The 13,258-nt window shown below is 38.1% G+C and overlaps 1 long non-coding RNA gene across 2 annotated transcripts in view; it reads right to left on the bottom strand.

Moving 5' to 3' along the window:
* LOC133572925 (uncharacterized) overlaps positions 1-11,450 on the bottom strand; it is a 20,306-nt gene extending 8,856 nt beyond the window's left edge. For both annotated transcript variants that reach the window (XR_009810596.2, XR_009810597.2), the window contains exons 1-4: positions 11,365-11,450; positions 7,663-7,733; positions 7,445-7,497; positions 6,791-7,051 (exon numbers count right to left, since the gene is read on the bottom strand). This is a non-coding gene — a long non-coding RNA (uncharacterized lncRNA). The remainder of the gene's footprint in view (positions 1-6,790; positions 7,052-7,444; positions 7,498-7,662; positions 7,734-11,364) is intronic.
* Between the last annotated feature and the right edge of the window lie 1,808 nt (positions 11,451-13,258).

Raw genomic sequence — 13,258 nt, 5'->3', positions numbered from 1 at the left:
TACACCACCTCATCGCAGGGCCAACACAGATAGACAGACAACATTCACACTCACATTCACACACTAGGGCAAATTTAGTGTTGCCTTTTAACCTATCCCCAGGTGCATGTCTTTGGAGGTGGGAGGAAGCCGGAGTACCCGGAGGGAACCCACACAGTCACGGGGAGAACATGCAAACTCTACACAGAAAGACCCTAAGCTCAGGAATCAAACCCAGGACCTTCTTATTGTGAGGCATGGCACTGAAATGTTTACAGAAAATGCAAACTTTTGACCACAAACTTACTCGCTGCTCGGTGACATCCGTATAGCGGCAGAATGGGCAGACTACTGCCTGCCTCGGAGCCACTCAGAATCTGTTTTCTCGTCATGCTCATCTAAATGAGAAGGCATTTAGATGAGCCGAGGACGGCGTGGCGTGGTTAGGACAGTGGCCGTGCCAGCAACCTGATGATTCCCAGTTCAATCCCCAGCTTCTACCATCCTAGTCACGTCCGTTGTGTCCTTGAGCAAGACACTTCACCCTTGCTCCTGATGGGTCGTGGTTAGAACCTTGCATGGCAACTCCCGCCATTAGTGTGAATGTGTGTGTGAATGGGTGAATGTGGAAATGGTGTCAAAGCGCTTTGAGTAGCTCAAAGGTAGAAAAGCGCTATACAAGTATAACCCATTTATCATTTAGCATTTATTTCAATCTAACAGGTAATAGCACTAACAAGATAGGCACTGAGTTATAGTACCTGTTGTATTCAGATGACGTGCTTGCGTTACTGCTGCTGGGATGAAATGCGACTTTCATTTATAGTTATTGCATGCTGTGTTCAAATGTTTCAGCATATTGCTGATATGTCCTCCTCTTGACGAAGTAGCAGCCTTTTAATGATTACAAGTCGCACTATTGCAATCTTTTCTTGTAAAATATCAGTGTTTGTTCCATACTTGCCAACCCTCCCGGATTTTCCGGGAGACTCCCGAAATTCAACGCCTCTCCCGAAAACCTCCCGGGACAAATTTTCACCCGAAAATCTCCCGAAATTCAGGCGGACCTGAGTGACATGTCGACAGCCTGTTTTCACGTCCGCTTTCCCACAATATAAACAGCGTGCCTGCCCAATCACGTTATAACTGTAGAATGATCGAGGGCGAGTTCTTGGTTTCTTATGTGGGTTTATTGTTAGGCAGTTTCATTAACGTCCTCCCAGCGCGGCAACAACACACAGCAACAGCAGTCACGTTTTCGTCTACCGTAAAGCAGTTCGTCTGCCGTAAACAGCAATGTTGTGACACTCTTAAACATCTATTGTGCATGCATATATGAAAATAACATCTACAGCTTTTAGAGAGTGCAGTGCACAACTGCGCACACAACAAGGAGACGAAGCAGAATGCATCATCAGAGACCCTTGGGTGTTCAGCATGGTTAGAAAAATAGTGACAGAGAATAGAACAAGGATGGACAATTCAACCCTTAACTCAACAATGAGTAGATGAGTGTTATGTGTGTGTATATGTGTAAATAAATGAACACTGAAATTCAAGTATTTATGTTATTTATATATATATAATAAAATAAAAAATAAAATATATATATATATATATATATATATATATGTATATATATATATATATATATATATATATATATATATATATATATATATATATATATATATATAGCTAGACTTCACTGAAAGTCAAGTATTTCTTATATATATATATATATATATATATATATATATATATATATATATATATATATATATGAAATACTTGACTTGGTGAATTCTAGCTGTAAATATACTCCTCCCCTCTTAACCACGCCCCCCCAAGTATGATTTGTTCCGGCCGGGCACGGCCCTCTAGCGATCTGACGTCACAACGCGTAATAATGTCATCCCCAGAATCATTAAAGGAACCTTTTGAAAAAAACGGCAAGCGATTCCAAGGAATTGATTCCCATCCCTAACCCTTCGGAAGGATTATGAATAATTATTCATTTAAACGGGAAGATATGACCATCCGATCAGTTGTCATCCCAGTGAGAGCAGAAGTTGTACAGTAAGTGTTTGTTTTATTATGTCTGTTGTCTCTTATGAAGTCTGTAAGATTAGTAGTAGTTACTGTTGAAGGAAAAAGCGAACGTTGTGATGTGTCTATGAAATTAATGTGTTGTTGTATGCTTAAAATATGTAAATATTACATGTTATTATGAATGTGATTGATACTACATTACATATACAGGTATACTTACAGTGGGTATATAAAACATTAATAGAGGTGTTTTTATAGGCAGAATAAAGGGACTCCCAGAGGCTCCATTGTAAACAGACTTTAGATCGCACTTATTTACTAATTAGAAGGCATTAAAATATATATATATATATATATATATATATATATATATATATATATATATATATATATATATATATATATATATATATAAATATATATGTGTGTGCTTGTCTTACATAAGAATGGTAAACGATAGACGAACTTCCAAAAAAGGGCAGTACCTCTTTAAATACTTTAGTTTCTATTTAATCACAATCAAAGGTTAGCAATCTGTTTTGTATTTATATGCCACGTGATAAATCAAATAATAATTCTCAGTGCATTCAATCATACACAACTGGACTGTTCAGTTTGTCCTTAAATATGTTTTGCCCATACTTGCCAACCTTGAGACCTCCGATTTCGGGAGGTGGGGGGGGGGGAATTCACCAAGTATATATAAGAAATACTTGACTTTCAGTGAATTCTAGCTATATATATATATTTAATTTTAGTATATATATATATATATATAAATAAATAAGATAAATACTTGAATTTCAGTGTTCATTTATTTACACATATACACACACATAACACTCATCTACTCATTGTTGAGTTAAGGGTTGAATTGTCCATCCTTGTTCTATTCTCTGTCACTATTTTTTTAACCATGCTGAACACCCTCTCTGATGATGCATTCTGCTTCGTCTTCTTGTTGTGTGCGCAGTTGTGCACTGCACTCTCTAAAAGCCGTAGATGTTATTGTCACATATGCATGTACAGTAGATGGCAGTATTGTCCTGTTTAAGAGTGTCACAACATTGCTGTTTACGGCAGACAAACTGCTTTACGGTAGACAAAAACGTGACTGCTGTTGTTGTGTGTTGTTGCCGCGCTGGGAGGACGTTAATGGAACTGCCTAACAATAAACCCACATAAGAAACCAAGAACTCGCCCTCGATCATTCTACAGTTATAACGTGATTGGGCAGGCACGCTGTTTATATTGTGGGAAAGCGGACGTGAAAACAGGCTGTCGACACGTCACTCAGGTCCGCATGGAGCTGGAGGGGGCGTGGCCTCCAGCTGCACCTGAATTTCGGGAGATTTTCGGGAGAAAATTTGTCTCGGGAGGTTTTCGGGAGAGGTGCTGTATTTCGGGAGTCTCCCAGGAAAATCCCGGAGGGTTGGCAAGTATGGTTTTGCCTCTCATCAGAGCAGGCTTCATCAGTTCATGCTCACAGACTAAGATTGGTCAGAGTTATTCTGAGCATAAACTATTCATCCTCAACAAGGGGGGGCGTATGCCCGGATAACAATGGTTTTGCTCCATTGTGGTGCAAACCAGCTGTTGAGATGCAAAAGGAGCGACACTTCTGCCAACATAACAGCCGTCGTTAGGATGGAAATTGTGTGGCAAAACGACTAGTGTTGAGATGCAGACATCGTTTGGGTTTTGGCACCAAGTGCTCAGGCTAGATCTGACCAATCTCAGTCTGTGAGGATGAACTGATGAAACGTGCTTGGATGAGAGCCGAACCGTCTTTTGGGAAGAACTGAACAGCCCAGTTCAGATTGATTGAATGCCTGGAGAATATAATGACCTAAATGATTGAGGATATCCATAAGCAAAATTCTAAAAATAATAATAACCTACCAAAAGGTGTTTTTTTTAAAAGGTGCTAAATAACAGGCATACAGTATACACCTTTAAATTGGAGTCTAGTGCCGATGCAGCCTTTCTTGTGACTGTTGTGTTAAACTTGTGAGCAGCTTTGTGACCGAGCAAGCTGCAACTTGACAAATGCAATTCATCACACTAGTTGACCATGTTGTCAACACACCGATGGAAACAGAAAACAAAAAGCTTTATAATTTGCCACACTTCAAAAACAATGCTGGGGAAGGCTGGCAAACGAATTGTGACAAGGGGCCTTGGAGTGTTGCACCTTAAACACACACTTAAAGAAATGTGGACTTGCACATTCATCATATTAGCTGCTTTTACCAGCACAATACCCCACTCCCAAAATTATCAAAATAATAAAGTCAGTTCCTTTGTTTTTACTGTTGACTACAAGCATTGGATTGACATAGACATCGACAATAGAGCTGCAACTAACAATCATTTTTATCGTCCTCTAGTCATTCAGTTAATCAACTAGTCAACCACTAGTCATCGATTATTTTTTCAATTAGTCATATAGTCAAAAGATTGTGATCTTCTGGGTCCGCGACTTGGTTTTAACTCATGTTTCAAAGTTATCATAGTTAATTCAATTTTAGCAAAATAAACCTACATTTCTGAAAAGTGAATGCTTTTACTTAATCACACAAAGTACCATATTTTCCGGATTAGAGCTCACTGGTATATAAGCCGCAGACACTAAATTTTAGGGGAAAAAAAAAAAAATTCCTTATTCTAACCACATGGAGTATAAGCCGCTGATATATACCCTGTGGAATGAGTTATTTATGAAGAAAGGTTCTGTAAATGTTTATTTACATACTGTATCTTAATTGTTTCCAATCAGAGTCTATAACAGGGCAGTAAAACAACTGATCAAACAAAACGGAAGTCATCGGCCAGTAGCTGCGTAAGCTAGCTCTCCTATCAGCTAGCCAGACTCAAGAACTCCATGTGACGTTTTGGTGAATTTACTGAGGAAACCATACAAAAAGAATGCCATTGTACAAACCCCGTTTCCATATGAGTTGGGAAATTGTGTTAGATGTAAATATAAACGGAATGCAATGATTTGCAAATCCTTTTCAACCCTTATTCAATTGAATGCACTATAAAGACAAGATATTTGATGTTCAAACTCATAAACTTTTTTTTTTTTTTTGCAAATAATAATTAACTTAGAATTGCATGGCTGCAACACGTGCCAAAGTAGTTGGGAAAGGGCATGTTCACCACTGTGTTACATCACCTTTTCTTTTAACAACATTCAATAAACGATTGGGAACTGAGGAAACTAATTGTTGAAGCTTTGAAAGTGGAATTCTTTCCCATTCTTGTTTTATGTAGAGCTTCAATCATTCAACAGTCCGGGGTCTCCGCTGTCGTATTTTACGCTTCATAATGCGCCACACATTTCGATGGGAGACAGGTCTGGACTGCAGGCGGGCCAGGAAAGTACCCGCACTCTTTTTTTACGAAGCCACGCTGTTGTAACACGTGCTGAATGTGGCTTGGCATTGTCTTGCTGAAATAAGCAGGGGCGTCCATGAAAAAGACGGCGCTTAGATGGCAGCATATGTTGTTCCAAAACCTGTATGTACGTTTCAGCATTAATGGTGCCTTCACAGATGTGTAAGTTACCCATGCCTTGGGCACTAATGCACCCCCATACCATCACAGATGCTGGCTTTTGAACTTTGCATCGATAACAGTCTGGATGGTTCGCTTCCCCTTTGGTCCGGATGACACGATGTCGAATATTTCCAAAAACAATTTGAAATGTGGACTCGTCAGACCACAGAACACTTTTCCACTTTGCATGAGTCCATCTTAGATGATCTCGGGCCCAGAGAAGCCGGCGGTGTTTCTGGATGTTATTGATAAATGGCTTTCGCTTTGCATAGTAAAGCTTTAACTTGCACTTACAGATGTAGCGACGAACTGTATTTAGTGACAGTGGTTTTCTGAAGTGTTCCTGAGCCCATGTGGTGATATCCTTTAGAGATTGATGTCGGTTTTTGATACAGTGCCCTCTGAGGGATCGAAGGTCACGGTCATTCAATGTTGGTTTCCAGCCATGCCGCTTACGTGGAGTGATTTCTCCAGAATCTCTGAACCTTTTGATGATATTATGGACCGTAGATGTTGAAATCCCTAAATTTCTTGCAATTGCACTTTGAGAAACGTTGTTCTTAAACTGTTTGACTATTTGCTCACGCAGTTGTGGACAAAGGGGTGTACCTCGCCCCATCCTTTCTTGTGAAAGACTGAGCATTTTTTGGGAAGCTGTTTTTATACCCAATCATGGCACACACCTGTTCCCAATTAGCCCGCACACCAGTGGGATGTTCCAATAAAGTGTTTGATGAGCATTCCTCAACTTTATCAGTAAGGTGCCACCTTTCCCAACTTCTTTGTCACGTGTTGCTGGCATCAAATTCTAAAGTTAATGATTATTTGCAAAAAAAAAAAATGTTTATCAGTTTGAACATCAAATATGTTTTCTTTGTAGGATATTCAACTCAATATGGGTTGAAAATGATTTGCAAATCATTGTATTCCGTTTATATTTACATCTAACACAATTTCCCAACTCATATGGAAACGGGGTTTGTACTATTTACCATAACTTTGTATGGTTTTATTATTTGGCTAATGTTTTGCATGTCCAATTAAAGGCTTTGGCAAGCCTGATTTGGATGTCTGTTTAGGACCCCCGTGGTAGAACATGCATCAAACTGCATAAGCTAGGGGCTCGAGTGTGTAGTGATGGTTTGATTTGCACACATTAGGTAAAAGTAAAATAATTTCATAGCAGCAAACTCACCGCATTCATGATCATGACTTCATCAAGACGATGTCAAATTCTCAGCCTCGTTTTTTGCAAGACATGTGGCTTTACCTCCATGCCGGTTTAAATCTGTGCAAGCCTGCACTCAATTAGTTGGACAGAACATTGAGAGTTGGTCTTGTTATATAGATAACAGGTGTGCAGCAGTGAACTGTTTGTGTTATTCTGGCTGAAGGTAGACCACAGAGCATCGATTCCCTCTTCTTATGTTGTATTGGCAAAATTGAGTGTGATTCTCTGAAAAAGATAGAAACAGAGGGAGGCTATGTTTAAAAGTGTGTAGGTGTAAAATTGTGGTTAACTGAAAAAACAAAACAAAAAAACACAGATTATTGTTATGACTCAATGCAGATATTTCAATATCTTACCATACCAACAATGAATATATGTGTCTATTTGATTTGAACTTTTGGTTTATCAAAATAATATAAAATCTATAATGTGATGACCCCCTCCTACTGTGTTCTGCCCAGATAGTTCTTTGAATTGTTTTGCCTGCTCCATTTTCAGGGAAGCACGTGGGAAGCACGAGTTCAATCCAGCCATCAGGATGAAAAGCTTTAATGCTGTATCATTGTCTATTTTAGTTTCACTCAGGATTTTGTTCCGTCAAAATGATTAGTATCTCACCTAGGGATGGGTACCGTTCACATTTAAGCCGGTATGGTGCCATTTCCCGGTACCTGAGAATCGATACCAGTACTCAATGGTAGCAATATTTGGTACATTTGTGTGTGTTCAATACATATTCATTAATTAGTAATTAAAGAAAATAAAAACTAAATATGTATGTACATATATATATGTGCCGTTAGGGGTGCATGTCTGATGCAAGGGCTGTTTAACACCTTTCTTACGTCACGACTCTGGAGACCGATGAGCGTTGTCAGCAGGTTTATTGACATTCAAAAGGGTGAAACTAAAAAGACAAACAATACAGTCAATATATACATATGTTATGCAAATGTATCATATATATGCTGTAATGCTACCTTAAAAGGCATGAGAAGGTAAACAAAGTGAATTTGTACTACGACGCCATCTTAGATGACATCGCAAATTATTGCTAATGAGCAGAGGTGGGTAGTAACGCGCTACATTTACTCCGTTACATCTACTTGAGTAACTTTTGGGATAAATTGTACTTCTAAGAGTAGTTTTAATGCAACATACTTTTACTTTTACTTGAGTATATTTATAGAGAAGAAACGCTACTTTTAATCCGCTACTTTTATCTACATTCAGCTCGCTACTCGCTACTAATTTTTATCGATCTGTTAATGCACGCTTTGTTTGTTTTGGTCTGTCAGACAGACCTTCATAGTGCCTGCGTTTCAACAAATACAGTCACTGGTGACGTTCACTCCTTTCCACCAATCAGATGCAGTCACTGGTGACGTTGGACCAATCAAACAGAGCCAGGGGTCACATGACCTGACTTAAACAAGTTGAAAAACTTATTGGGGTGTTACCATTTAGTGGTCAATTGTACGGAATATGTACTGTACTGTGCAATCTACTAATACAAGTTCCAATCAATCAATCAAAAGTGTGAAGGAAAAAAGACAATTTTTTATTTCAACGTACACCCCGTCAAAAGCCTAAACACTGACTGCACAGTTCCTGTCTTCACAATAAAAGTGCCGCTCCATTGCGCCTGCGCTTTCAAAATAAGAGTCTCCGAAAGCCTGCGCAAACAAGCTAGCAAGCTACGGAGTTTGCCGCCAATGTATTTCTTGTAAAGTGTATAAAAACGAATATGGAAGCTGGACATATAAGATGCCAAAAACCAACCACTTTCATGTGGTATTAGACAGAAAGGAGGAACTTTTTTTCTCCTCCATTTGAAAACGTGGACGTTTGTCATCACTACTGTCTGATTCCAATCAATGCAAGTCATCAGAATCAGGTAATACACAAACTTATATTCTTGTCTTCATGAAAGAAAGGAATCTATATGTGTTAAACATGCATGTATATTCATTAAAACACTATTAACATGTAAACAAAAACGGCAAAAAAAATAAATATAAATTATATACTGTATATATCAATGTATGTATATATATATATATATGCTGTCATCTAGCAAAGCTGAATTTGACCAAGCAACCCCCCCCGTACCAAAAAGCCCTTGATGAAAGCGGATACAATTTCACCCTCACCTATGAACCCACGCCAGGAAACCAACCGAAAAAGAACAGAAAACGAAACGACATCATCTGGTACAACCCCCCATACAGCAAAAACGTCTCAACTAACATTGGACACAAATTCCTCAATCTGATTGACAAACACTTTCCCAAAGACAACACCCTAAGAAAAGTATTCAACAAGAACAACATTAAATTGAGCTACAGCTGTATGAACAATATATGACAAATCATCTCAAACCACAACAAAACAATTGCAAATGAGCCGTCGGCCCCCGGACAGAGCGACTCCAAAACCAACAAAGGTTGCAACTGTCGAAAGAAACCTGATTGCCCTCTCAACGGGGGGTGCTTACAAACATCAGTTGTCTACCAATCTAAGGTAACACGCAAGGACATTAACACATCCGACACATATGTAGGATTAACTGAAGGAGAGTTCAAAACCAGATGGAACAATCACAAGGCTTCTTTCAGGAACCAAAACCTGCGGAATACCACAGAACTCAGCAAACACATTTGGGACCTCAAAGACAATAATGTTGAATATTCAATAACATGGCAAATTCTTGCATCCAGCACACCTTACAATAGTGGTAATAAAAGATGCAACCTATGCTTGAAAGAAAAACTGTTTATTAATTACCGTCCGGACCTGTCATCCCTCAACAAGCGCAGCGAAATTGTAACAGCATGCCGCCACAGACGGAAACACCTCCTAGGTAACACATGAGCCAATCACCACGCCCTTACACCAGCCTGTACCCACCCACTCTGTGCCCTATATAATCCATGGTATGTGAATGCTCCCATTAAAATCTCCTGATGATTGAGGGAACCCCCCCTCATGAAACAGGCCTGTAGAGATGAAATAGTCTTGTGATTTTTTTCCCACACATACATATATATATATATATATATATATATATATATATATATATATATATGTATATATGTGTGTGTGTGTATGTCTATATATATATATATATATATATATATATATATATATATATATATACAGAGGTGGGTAGTAACGCGCTACATTTACTCCGTTACATCTACTTGAGTAACTTTTGGGATAAATTGTACTTCTAAGAGTAGTTTTAATGCAACATACTTTTACTTTTACTTGAGTATATTTATAGAGAAGAAACGCTACTTTTACTCCGCTACTTTTATCTTCATTCAGCTCGCTACTCGCTACTAATTTTTATCGATCTGTTAATGCACGCTTTGTTTGTTTTGGTCTGTCAGACAGACCTTCAAAGTGCCTGCGTTACTGGTGACGTTTCACTCCGTTCCACCAATAAAATGCAGTCACTAGTGACGTTTGACTCCGTTCCACCAATCAGATGCAGTCACTGGTGACGTTGGACCAATCAAACAGAGCCAGGCGGTCACATGACCTGACTTAAACAAGTTGAAAAACTTATTGGGGTGTTACTATTTAGTGGTCAATTGTACGGAATATGTACTGTACTGTGCAATCTACTAATACAAGTTTCAATCAATCAATCAAAAGTGTGAAGGAAAAAAGACACTTTTTTATTTCAAACGTACATCCCGTCACAAGCCTAAAGACTGACTGCACAGTTCCTGTCTTCACAATAAAAGTGCCGCTCCATCGCGCCTGCGCTTTCAAAATAAGAGTCTCCGAAAGCCAGCGCAAACAAGCTAGCAAGCTACGGAATTTGCCGCCAATGTATTTCTTGTAAAGTGTGTGAAAACGAATATGGAAGCTGGACAAATAAGATACCAAAAACCAACCACTTTCATGTGGTATTAGACAGAAAGGAGGAACTTTTTTTCTCCTGCATTTGAAAACGTGGACGTTAAGCACTGCTGTCTGATTACAATCAATGCAAGTCATCAGAATCAGGTAATACACCAACTTATATTCTTGTCAACATGAAAGAAAGGAATCTATATGTGTTAAACATGCATGTATATTCATTAAAACACCTTTAACATGTAAACAAAAACGGCAAAATAAATAAATATAAATGATATACTGTATATATCAATGTATGTGTATATATGTATATATATATATATATATATATATATATATATATATATATATATATATATATATATATATATATATATATATATGATATGTGTGTGTATGTTACTCATCAGTTACTCAGTACTTGAGTAGTTTTTTCACAACATACTTTTTACTTTTACTCAAGTAAATATTTGGGTGACTACTCATTACTTTTACTTGAGTAATAAATCTCTAAAGTAACAGTACTCTTACTTGAGTACAATTTCTGGCTACTCTACCCACCTCTGCTAATGAGTATGGCAAAGATCATACATCAAAAATCATAAATTTAGCTGGAAATATTTTAGACAAAAACCAAGTTTCAAAGTTCAACTTATGATACATACCGGCGATGCAACCTTAAACAAAAGATATATGCAGAACTTCTTCGAAAATAACCACCATAAAGTACGTGCTGGCACCGTAGATTTCTCTGCTTGGCTTATGCAACTTCTGGTCAATAAAGTTTGATTCAAAATACACACTTGTCAACGATGTAGTAACTGCCATGACCACATGATGGCGACAAATACATATGTAATGTTAATTACATAACAAGCTTATTTAAGCACAACACATTTCAACAACAAGAGTTTACAACTTTTAGTTGTAACAGAACAATATATATATATATATATATATATATATATATATATATATATATATATATATATATATATATATATATATATATATATATATATATATGTATATATATATATATATATATATATATGGTAACACTTTAGTATGGGGAACATATACACCATGAATTAGTTGCTTATTAAAGTAACAGAGACTTAATATAGAGTTATTTGGGCACTAGGGGAACATATAAGGGTTAGGGCAGTGGTTCTAAACCTTGTTGGAGGTACCGAACCCCACCAGTTTCATATGCGCATTGACCGAACCCTTCTTTAGTGAAAAATAAAATGTAGTTTTTTTTTTCAAATTCAAGGCGTTTTTGGTAACACTTTAGTATGGGGAACATATTCTAAGTAACAAAGACTTAATTTAGAATTATTTGGTGAGGGTTAGGGTTAGGGTTAGAGGGTTAGGGTTATAATAAGGCCATGCCGAATAAGGCATTAATAAGTACTTAATAATGACTAGTTAAGGGCCAATATGTTACTAATTTGCATGTTAAGCAACTAATTAATGGTGAATATGTTCCCCATACTAAAGTGTTACCATGTTTTTTTACTGGCGCACAAAATGAACCGTGCATGAACATCACCTTGTTCAAAGAACAAAACCAACACAGTGCATAAACTCACAACAAATTACACACCTGCAAATCAGTGTAACTTCTGCTGTTGCCGTATCCGTAATACGCCGATAGGGAGAAGTTTTTATTTACACGATGAGTCGGTGTGTCTTGACCTCTGCTGAACCCCTGAGCCCGACTCACCGAACCCCTAGTGTTCGATCGAACCCAGGTTAAAGGGGAACATTATCACAATTTCAGAATGTTTAAAACCATTAAAAATCAGTTCCCAGTGGCTTATTATATTTTTCGAAGTTTTTTTCAAAATTTTACCCATCACGCAATATCCCTAAAAAAAGCTTCAAAGTGCCTGATTTTAACCATCGTTATAAACACCCGTCCATTTTCCTGTGACGTCACATAGTGAAGCCAACACAAACAAACATGGCGGAAAGAACAGCAAGCTATAGCGACATTAGCTCGGATTCAGACTCGGATTTCAGCGGTTTAAGCGATTCAACAGATTACGCATGTATTGAAACGGATGGTTGTAGTGTGGAGGCAGGTAGCAAAAACTAAATTGAAGAAGAAACTGAAGCTATTGAGCCATATCGGTTTGAACCGTATGCAAGCGACAGCCAGCGACACGGGAGAAAGCGAGGACGAATTTGGCGATCACCTTCTAACCAACGATGGGTATGTGTTTGTTTGGCATTAAAGGAAACTAACAACTATGAACTAGGTTTACAGCATATGAAATACATTTGGCAACAACATGCACTTTGAGAGTGCAGACAGCCCAATTTTCATCAATTAATATATTCTGTAGACATACCCTCATCCGCTCTCTTTTCCTGAAAGCTGATCTGTCCAGTTTTGGAGTTGATGTCAGCAGGCCAGGGAACAAACTGCCGCCATTGCTTGCCGTGCTACCGAGGTCCTTTGTCCCTAAAATGCTCACACACTCCGGCAGCTTCAATGGGGGTCTGGCGGCAGATTTCTTTGACTTTATCGTTGTAAATGCATCTGCTTTG

This window comes from Nerophis lumbriciformis, linkage group LG30, assembly GCF_033978685.3.
Source record: "Nerophis lumbriciformis linkage group LG30, RoL_Nlum_v2.1, whole genome shotgun sequence".
NCBI lineage: Eukaryota > Metazoa > Chordata > Actinopteri > Syngnathiformes > Syngnathidae > Nerophis > Nerophis lumbriciformis.
This window is presented reverse-complemented; position numbering and strand designations above follow the sequence as displayed.